Source organism: Mustela putorius, unplaced genomic scaffold (genome assembly GCF_011764305.1).
Source record: "Mustela putorius furo isolate JIRA1106 unplaced genomic scaffold, ASM1176430v1.1 tig00003853_pilon_pilon_pilon, whole genome shotgun sequence".
Taxonomy (NCBI): domain Eukaryota; kingdom Metazoa; phylum Chordata; class Mammalia; order Carnivora; family Mustelidae; genus Mustela; species Mustela putorius.
In genome coordinates this window covers 5407021-5417160 of record NW_025422005.1, presented here as the reverse complement: position 1 = coordinate 5417160, position 10140 = coordinate 5407021, and the positions used below count along the sequence as shown (strand labels likewise).

Here is a 10140-nt window from a genome sequence, read left to right as displayed (position 1 = left end):
AATGGCCCAGTCGCTGTCCAAACAAGGAAAAGTCCGGGAGGGTGAGCCCCCTTCTGTCATCATCAGAAGCCCAGTCATCCAGCTACCCGTCTCACAGCAGCCCCGATCCCCTATATTTAATTCCTTGTTTCTTGATATTTCATAACTTCAGTTCATAAAAGAGAGCATGATGTCATGCCTAATAAATGCCAAAGGAGGCTTTTCGAGAAGTGACACCAAACAGAGCAGGATACCGGAGCCAAGTTTGCTCAGGCAAGGGCTCAGGTATCCGTCGTCATGTAAGTTTTCATCTGGGAAGCTGGTTCATAAACAGGGTTTGAAGAGGTTTTGATCTCTCTGAACTTGAAAGCGCTGTGGTTTGAGCCCACACAGGATGGACTCGTGAGACTCTCTGTGTCATTGGGAGAGCAGGTACGAAAACATGCATGTCCTCCCAGAGCCAGTAATATCAGGGACCGCTTCCTGTGAGTGGATTTATTTTTCACTATAATGTAAACTTCCTGTTGCGATTTTAACCGATTTCCTCCAGTCCACTTCTCGGGGGAGACGGTCATCGGTTCGTCATGACCCTCTGAACAATGCTTTAGCCTTTCTATAGGAACATAGCGTGACCGAGCTTTGTTCTGGGGACCATCTGCTTCGATTGTGTTTGTCCAGGTGTGATGTGTTTTATTTCTCCTTAATTCCCGGATTCTCTGTTTACTTTTTGAAATTAGAACATATGCTGTCTATTCACAGATCCGGAGGAAAGAAGAGTGTCTTGGCCATAGGAGGGTGTTCAAATGATGACTTGGCTCATCAGATGCTAAACTCAAGACAGCTGGCTGAGCGAGCCCCGTGCTATCTCCCCTCAAAGACGATATTTGCAGGAGGAAGAAATCTCAGAGATACTCAGGTCCAACCTTCTCCCGAGTGGGCTTCCATGGAAACCCCAGCCATCCACAGTTATAGTCTTTACGGACATAAGCGAGGGGCCGTTCCAGAATTAACCATATGTTGACTCCCCCTGATTTTCTGCTGAAATAACCCAGCAAATGTATCTGGGATGATTCTAGACCCTTCTAACTGCTTCTCTCCCCCACCAGTGCAGCCCCAGGGACCCCTGGCACCGAGGTATCCAGCAGAACACAGGTGACCAGCAGAGAAGGTTCGATGCTGCAGGGAGTCACACTGTGGCTCAGAAAAGGGTGCCTCCACCAAGGCCAGGGGGCATCAGGCTTCGTGCAGAGATGGCTTGCATCTCACACACCTTCTCCCATCATCTCCCTGGACCACCGAAGAAAAATTAGAATGCAGCACCTGGGTGACTCAGTGGTTAAGCCTCTGCCTTCGGCTCAGGTCATGATCTCAGGGTCTTGGGATCGAGCCCCGCATCAGGCTCTCTGCTCAGCGGGGAGCCTGCTTCCCCCCCCCCTCTGCCTGCCTCTCTGACTACTTGTGATCTCTGTAAAATAAATAAAGAAAATCTTAAAAATATATATATATACACACACACCCCATTTTTGATTGGATCTAAACAGATGACCAGGGACCCAACTAAGTGGCTTTCAAGCTTCCATTCAACGGTGGGCCTGATAGGTGCTGAATTCTGTTCTAGGGCGAGGAGCAATGTACCTGCTCTCGTGAGCCCAGGCCAGGATGGGCAACGGGGCTGCCAGATAAAAGACTGCAAGGATGTTCTTCTGCCCAGGAACCACGCAGAGTTTATCTGAGATTCACATTTAACTGGGTGTCCTGCATTTCCATTTGTTAAATTTGGCAACCCAAAGGAAAGCCTTAGCCTAAAGGCAAGGAAAGAAGGCAGACACGATTAGGGATAGAAAAGGGCTCTCAGAGCCCATAGCGAGGGCCCCCAGCCCAAAGCTAATCAGGATTTCATAAAGCTGTGAGATCCTGAGAAAGCAATCTCCCTTATAATTTTTTTTAAGTTTCTCCTCTCAACTTTGAATATGTTTTATGCAAATGACCTGATATTGCAAGGCTAGTCTTGTTCCCTTCGCCCCTGAGGCTCCGCCTCCCTCCTTCCCCATCCTGCTGATCCTTTGCCCTCTGGGTCCGTTGGGTGTGGCCAGTGGGAGGCACGGGCCTCAGTGACCAGCCCCAGTGCACATCCCACGCCTTGTCAAATACATCCCACCAAGATTTCCCAGTTTGACCAAGCTACCGATTTCTTGCACAGGACTGAACTAACACATTGCTTGCCCAAATTAATCTATTAGTACAGCACAAGGAATCCAAAGTCCCATTAGGACTTCTCATTTTATTTTTTATTTTTTTAAATGGACTAAATTATTATAAAATTTGTTTGGAACAAACGTATGAAGAATAGCCAAAATGTTTTTTATTTTTATTTTCCGGGAAAGTAGTACTAAAAGGGAATTTGCCTCAAAGGTTTTAAGCTCTAGTTTAAACCTTCAGTAACTAAAATAACAACAGTGAAGGAAAAGCTCAGACACAGACCTGTGTGAATGGGGGAATTGAGTATACGGTAAAAGAGAGCATGTTAAATTATCTTAAGATTATTTAATTAATAGTTTTGAGATAACAGATTCATGATTTGGAAAAAGAGAAAAAGGAATCAGCTAGATCCCTACCTCATATCTTATACCAAAGTAAATTGTAAATGACTAAAGTGTTAATGTTTAAAAATATATTGTAACATTTGACGAAAGCACAAGTAAATATTGCCATAATGCCAGGATGAGGAAAAGCTTTCTATACCAGAACAAGAAACCATAATTTTAAAAATCCTGAGATTCAAATACATAAATACTTATACTTCTGAATACAAAAACACCATAATCAAATCTAAGGACTGATGACAAGCATATTCTCTGCAAACATTAAAAAAAAATCACAGGTTAAATTATAAAGAGGTCTTCCAAATCTGTACAAAAAGATGAATTCTCCAATAGGAAAAAAAAAAATCTGTCTATGTCACAAAGACTGTGACTAACCAGTTTTCTAAACATGGCTGATAGGTTACACAAAGGTGTTTTATCACATTAGTGATCAAAGATAGTCAAGTTAAAATGGGATTTTTTTTTTTTAGACAATTACATTTAAAAATTTTAAATATGGGAGCCATTGTGGATAATGATATGGGGGGAGGTAGAAAACACACTGGTAGGATCCTTGTGTAAAGGTATTTGGCAATATTTATCAAAGATCTTAGAAAGGTCCACATTTTAGCCTGCAGGAGAAATCCAGGGACAAGTGCACAAAGATACACACGGGTATGAGCTTGGCCACTGCAGCGCTGTGTACGGTTACAAAACCTGAGAGCAGAAACAGTCTCACGGAAGGGGCCAGCGCCACGATTATCAGACTTCTTGCCCATGGAAGGCCGTGTAGGCACTGAAAACGACTGCACTGGCTGACGCGGAGGGATATCTACCATGATAGACAAACCATTCATATTGAATGATCTCTTCTCTTATCTTCCTCCACTTCTTCCTTCTCAAAAAAATCTACTTATTTGCCACTTTGCCCTCACTAGGTTGGCTATCGTCGACAGTAAGAAGTGTCGGTGAGGATGTGGGGGAACTGGGATTCTCTTCCTTCGCTGGCGGGAATGCAACCTGGTGCAGCTGTTGACTGAACACAGTCTGGCTGATAAACGCGGTAAACTATGACCCAGCAATTCCGCTCCCAGGCACATAACCAAGAGAAATAAAAGTGTACGTCCAGACAAAAAGGTGTCCACAGACTTCATAGAAGCATTCTTCATAACAGCCAGAAGGGGAACAATTAAAAGGATCCATACGCAATTGATGAATGGGTAAGTACAGCGTGGTCCATCCCAGTGATAAGACACCATCTACCATGGGAAGGAATGGAGTGCAGATACAGGATGCAACACATGTGGGCTTTGGAAACACGCAGAGTGAAAGAAGCCAGACACAGGAGACAACTAATTCAGTTGATAGGGTATGCTCACAATAGGCAAATCCAGGGAGACAGAAGGTTAATTAGCTAAAGGGTACAGGGGCTTTGGGGAGGGATGATAAATTTCTAAAATTAATGGTGGTGATGGTTGCACAATTCCACAAATATACTAAAATCTATTGAGTTTGTGGGATGCCTGGGTAAATGGGTGGATTAAATGGCATGTGCATAATATTTCAAAAAAACTGTTACAAATCTATTTGTGTACTGAGGCATGGAAAAAACTTTGGAAAGCATTTTTAATCAAAATGTTGGTAGTGGTTGCCTCTAAGGGTGGGATTATCTTAAATTTCCATTTGTGTACCCTCTAGTATCTTTTGAAGTTTGCCTAGATTGTATATCTATGTAACCAGGAAAATAAAGTAAGTCTCTTATCTTTCCAGCACTTGTTTTCAAGCCCTTAGGTCTAAGGATTCCTGTAAGTGGGGACCCCAGTCCACATCCTTATCAGATACGTGCCAGAGCCCCACGTGAACTGTACTTCTGTCCGTCAAAACATCAGAAGCAACTTTTATAATTTTGTTTTTGAAATTATTAGGCTACAAATAACTAATTTATGATTGACTATGACTTTCTTAGCAATCACCATGCAAACTTGGGAGTTTGGATGGAGGAGAAATTAGACAGCCTACAGGGTTGCATTCCAATGCGATGAGTTTTTTTTTTTATTTTTTAAGATTGTATTTTTACGTAATCTCTATGCCCAACGTGAGGCTCAAACTCACAGTCCTGAGATCCAGAGTCGCATCGTCTGCTGACCGAGCCAGCCAAGCACCGCTCCAGTGTGGTGAGTTCTTTTTCTTTCTTTTTTTCCAAACTATAAATTATAAACTAATAATGTTGCATTTCACAGATATTTAAACATTCTTTTTTATTTCACATTCCCCTCCCCCCACCCTGTATTTAGTAGCCTGTACAATTTTTCATGTCCCCTATATTGCTGAGGCCTGAGCCCAAGGCCTGTGGGGCCAACATCTAAGGCAGGCGTCCTCCCCATTTTCTCACCCAAGGGTATGTCCACATCTGCCCTCAGCACCTAACACAGTGCCTGACAAAGGATCTGAATTCACTAAATATCTTTGGATTAATCAATTTATGGAGGCTTCAAATCTTTCAAACCTTCCTTATGAAGCACAATTTTATTTAAAAAGTCTTTCCTCCTTTCCAGACCTCCATAGGTAATGGAGGTCCTATGTTTGTGTTCTTCCGTTAAAAACCCTTCTCATTCTCGATAAAGTAATCAAGATGCCTCTTAGTCAGCTGTCTTATTAATGATACAATTCTGGCTTGTTTACTCACTAAAAAAAAAAAAAAATTATGATCAGTCTACACCCTGTCCAGTGTCTATATGTCTTTGTCAACACTTACTGGGATAACATTTCATAAATGTTTGACTGATGTAATACGCAGGTAGTATGAGTACCCTCTAAATCACACTAGTCATTGTTGTTCATAATGCTAGTGTTACTTAGTCTGTGCTCATCCGTGGTCCCATGTTCTTTCTCTTTCCATCTTGGACCTAGTTATTCCCATTCCAAATGGGAATGATGGTATTTTCTTCTATAACTTCTGTCTTGTAATTTTCTACCAACTTTTATAATTTTTAAGACACAATTAAATTTCACTCCTGGTTTACAGAAATCTTTTCTCCTAGAGGGTCCATGCATACTGGGCCAGCTGTTGGAAGTTTCAGTTATTAAAAACCAATATTGGACCTACCATAAATAACGCTCATAAAGTAAACTTCTGGGATACAACAGAGCATCTGAAATTTTATTTTAAATACTCAAGAGTTAGAACTTTTAAAATCTGATCGTTGTATTTTAAAGGCTTAACATTGCAGTGTGGGAAGTGTCAGTCTGATGCTGTCTCTCTCGTAGGTTCGTTTGCAATGGGCTCACCTTCAGTTGCTGATGGAAAGGCAAATAATGTTTCTTTTTTCTCTAACATCTTCTTCATTTATTCATACTTTTTAATGTGCTTCTCTATGTCTGGAGAGAAGATAATGTACCTTTAATATATTATACATGTGTTTAGGGACTTTTTCTCATGTGAACTCGATGTGTTCCATGTAATTCACCCCACAGGATGTGGAGACTTCCCAGATGGGACTTCTCCTGAAAGGTTCATCATTGGGGTAGATTTTAATATAAATGAAATACAGCCCTTAAATATTTTGCTTCATGTTACGAATGCAAGTCACTGAGGAATTCCATGGTGAGAATTAAAAAACGATCTGATGTCTCTTGTTCTGCCTTGTACAATTATTTACATTTTAACAGACCCTCACAAGGCTCTTCTTAAAGTTATCCAGCTAACACCCTCTCTCTATTCACATCAAGTGTCAACCTATTTCCCTATTTCTTTATTTTTTTGAGTGTACTTAATCATTATTTTTGCACACAAAATTAACATCTCTCACATCACCAAAGACTACAGCCTCTTTTTCTCACAATAACAATTATGCATTGATTCTTCAGCTGATGGAATTTTAAGATAAGGAGCAAGTAGAAGATATTTTCTCCAAGGAACATCTAAAACACTCACCCATATTTTGAAAGGGAATACACCAATATTAACACGGCATTCGAATTATATTCCTGTTTATATTCCTGACATGAAGCTGGTGAGTTATGGTGGCAGCTTTTGCGATCACATGCTCAAGGTCAAGGATGCTAGAAATGGTGTGGTTGGAGGCAGGCATTTGGCTCCCCTGCCGAAGCCAAAAGGCAGATTTGGGGAAAATACTAGAGCCAACGCTCAATTCTGGTGCAACCCTATGTCATCAGAGAGCATGGACTTTGGAGCCAGTTAGCCTGGTTTTGAATCCTGGTTCTGTGTAAACTTGAATGAGTTACTTTCTGGGCCTCTGCCTCCTCATCCATAAAATGGGAATAATAGAGTCCCTGCCTCATTGGGTTGTGGTGCTTAAGTGTGTCTGTCATATAGGAAGTACAAGTGTGTAAGTATTTGCTGCCTCTGCTCTTATTATTAACTGGTATGAATGACCCCGAACTCATGACGTATTGCTTTTAATGAACTCTCTTCTCAAAATGAAAGAAAAGAGGAAAACAAGAAACAAGTGACTGACTGGAGCAGAGACCTTTTGTGTGGCTTAGAAAATTTTGTACAAATATAAAAAATGGAGTTAATCATACCTCCCTATCATTTTTGCCCCACAGAAAGGATTTTAATTATCCAAAAAAATGTTTAATGACTTTAAGGTGGAAATTGTCAAACATGCGCAAAGGTAGAGAGAGCAGCCACACTCCGCCACACTCCACCTTCTGGTTTAACGGGGCTCATTTGATCCGAATCCCCAAATCCCTAGCATCACTGGCTGTGTGACAGACAGAGAGGCATGGAGACTTACACTCTTCACTGGAGTAAACAGATGGGGACGCTGGCAGCCAGGTGCCTGGAATCAATAGGTCTGGCACCCATGTAAGGTCTACATGCCCTGCATGATGGTTGAGGAGCTGTAGGCTTCAGCAAGAGCTTTATCTATATGACTGACTTAATCCTTACAACTACCCTGCAAAGAAGCTACCATCATCTCTATTCACAATTTTTTAAAAAGCAAACAGATAATCATATCCAAAAATGGGCAGAAGATATAACAGACACTTCTCCAATGAAGACAGACAAATGGCTATCAGAAACATGAAAAAATGTTCATCATCACTAGCCATCAGGGAGATTCAAATTAAAACCACATTGAGAAACCACCTTATACCAGTTAGAATGGCCAAAATTAGCAAGACAGGAAACAACATGTGTTGGAGAGGATGTGGGGAAAGGGGAACCCTCTTACACTGTTGGTGGGAATGCAAGTTGGTGCAGCCACTTTGAAGAACAGTGTGGAGATTCCTCAAGAAAATAAAAATAGAACTTCCCTATGACCCTGCAATTGCACTACTGGGTATTTACCCCAAAGATACAGATGTAGTGAAAAGAAGGGACATCTGTTCCCCAATGTTTATAGCAGCAATGGCCACGGTCGCCAAACTGTGGAAAGAACCAAGATGCCCTTCAACAGACGAATGGATAAGAAAGATGTGGTCCATATACACTATGGAGTATGATGCCTCCATCAGAAAGGATGAATACCCAACTTTTGTAGCAACATGGATGGGACTGGAAGAGATTATGCTGAGTGAAATAAGTCAAGCAGAGAGAGTCAATTATCATATGGTTTCACTTATTTGTGGAGCATAACAAATAACATGGAGGACACAGGGAGATGGAGAGGAGAAGGGAGTTGTGGGAAATTGGAAGGGGAGGTGAACCATGAGAGGCTATGGACTCTGCAAAACAACCTGGTCTTGAAGGGGCGGGGGGTGGGAGTTTGGGGGAACCAGGTGGTGGGTATTAGGGAGGGAACATATTGCATGGAGCACTGGGTGTGGTGCAAAAACAATGAATACTGTTACGCTGAAATTAAAAAAAAAAAAAAAAAAGAAGAAGAAGAAGCACAGAGAGGTGAAGCCACTCAATCAAGATCACATAGTCAAAAAGTGGCAGTCATTGCTGGTACGAGATTCTGTACGCTATCGGCCTCACTAGTAAATCTTTCCTGATTACCCCCATGTCTCCAACGTGGCCACACCATGACATGCGTGAAAACCCACAAGTATGGCCTTGTTTTTGACAGGTTCTCACTTTTCCTCCATCTCATCTGTCCTTTGAGATTCCATATCAGGCTCCAAAAGGCTGAAGAGCATGAACACAATGATACTCAAATACCTTCTGGCTAAATGACCCAATCACATAAAAACTATTTAACCCTTAACACCTCCAGATGCTCAAAATATTTGGTGATGATAAAAATGAGGCAAAAGTGGCGAGACAAGATCTGTGAAAGATGATGGATAACCTGTTTTATCAGCATTGGATGGGTCAAAAAGCCCAGAGAAGAGAACACTTCTACGTGCCTCCCAAGGTGCAGGTTTCAAATGCTTGAGGGTTCTTGTGATTTTCTACTTTCAGGCCTTGTCCTGGCATCATTTCACATCTGTGTTTTCATCTCTATGAATTCCTGAGAATGCAATCATATTACCTAAGTCACACTCTATCTGCCCGAAAACAAATATGCAAACAAAAAGCTTCAGAAAGCTCAGTGATTACCTGAAATTGATGCCAAGGAAGACTGACATCATGACCAGCAAAGAGGAGGCTGATGAAATGAAGCAATCAATCATAGTTTTGCAAAGTTTTTGTTGTCCAGAACGGCACAAATCTTTCTTTTGGTTGAGATGAATCACCTAGTTCAGGAAACAAGGTGATTTTAATAAGTAATAATCGCAATGACACATCTTATTTGTAATATTTACAAAGTGTTCTTGACATCATCAAGGTCATGGTCTTGAAGAGAAAAGAGCATGAATGTTCACTGAGCACATATATGCCAAGCAATTCCGTTTGCACGGTAAAAATCTTGGGAAGGTAGGTGTGATTATTCTCCATTTCCAGATGAGGACAAAAACTCAGAGAGATTAAGGAGTATACCCTGAATCACACAGCTAGAAAATGGCAGAGCAAAAACTAGGAACCCAGTTCTACCCAGCCCTAAAGCCTGTAAGCAGTCTTTTTGCCTCTTAGACTATCCTGAGAAAAGCTTTGAGAAATTATGTGGTTTCATTAATTTCCCAAAGATTTAGTTTTAACCCTATGCCTAATCAGAAAATAGCATTTTCTCAAGATGCAAAACTTAATAGAACTACCATTGAGGAAGTACCTGAGTCGTCAAGTCACTGGCTTTGATTACTGGCAAAGGTATGTCATCTTGGGAGTCGTATTCTCCAGTGCTGCCTGGCGAAGATTGTGGAAACCTATGTCACAATATTCATAATCCTCCCAAATATAACTGGATTAAATCTATTTATTAAAGGGAAGACACTATTATACCAGGAAAAGTCCTGTTTGGGAGACACCTAAAGCAAAAAGATATGGAAAATAATGAGAATAAAGGAGGGAAAAAGATATGCCAGGAAAATAATAGCTGAAGGAGAACAGACATGACTATGTCAATGGCACAAAAAATGGATTCTAAGACAGAAAATGTGACTATATAATGATATAATTTTCAATTCACCAGGAAGACATAAGAGTTCCAAGTGTATATGCACCTAATAAAAAAGTTTCACATCATATAAGTAAAAACTTAAAATATAAGGAGGAATTGACAAATCT

At 41.1% G+C, this 10140-nt stretch overlaps 1 long non-coding RNA gene across 1 annotated transcript; it reads left to right on the top strand.

The window, feature by feature from the left end:
• Positions 1–209: 209 nt before the first annotated feature.
• Positions 210–1370, top strand: LOC106007412. Its single transcript, XR_001182135.2, has 3 exons — positions 210–411; positions 739–895; positions 1086–1370. It is a non-coding gene; the product is annotated as an uncharacterized LOC106007412 (long non-coding RNA).
• The last annotated feature ends 8770 nt before the right edge of the window (positions 1371–10140 follow it).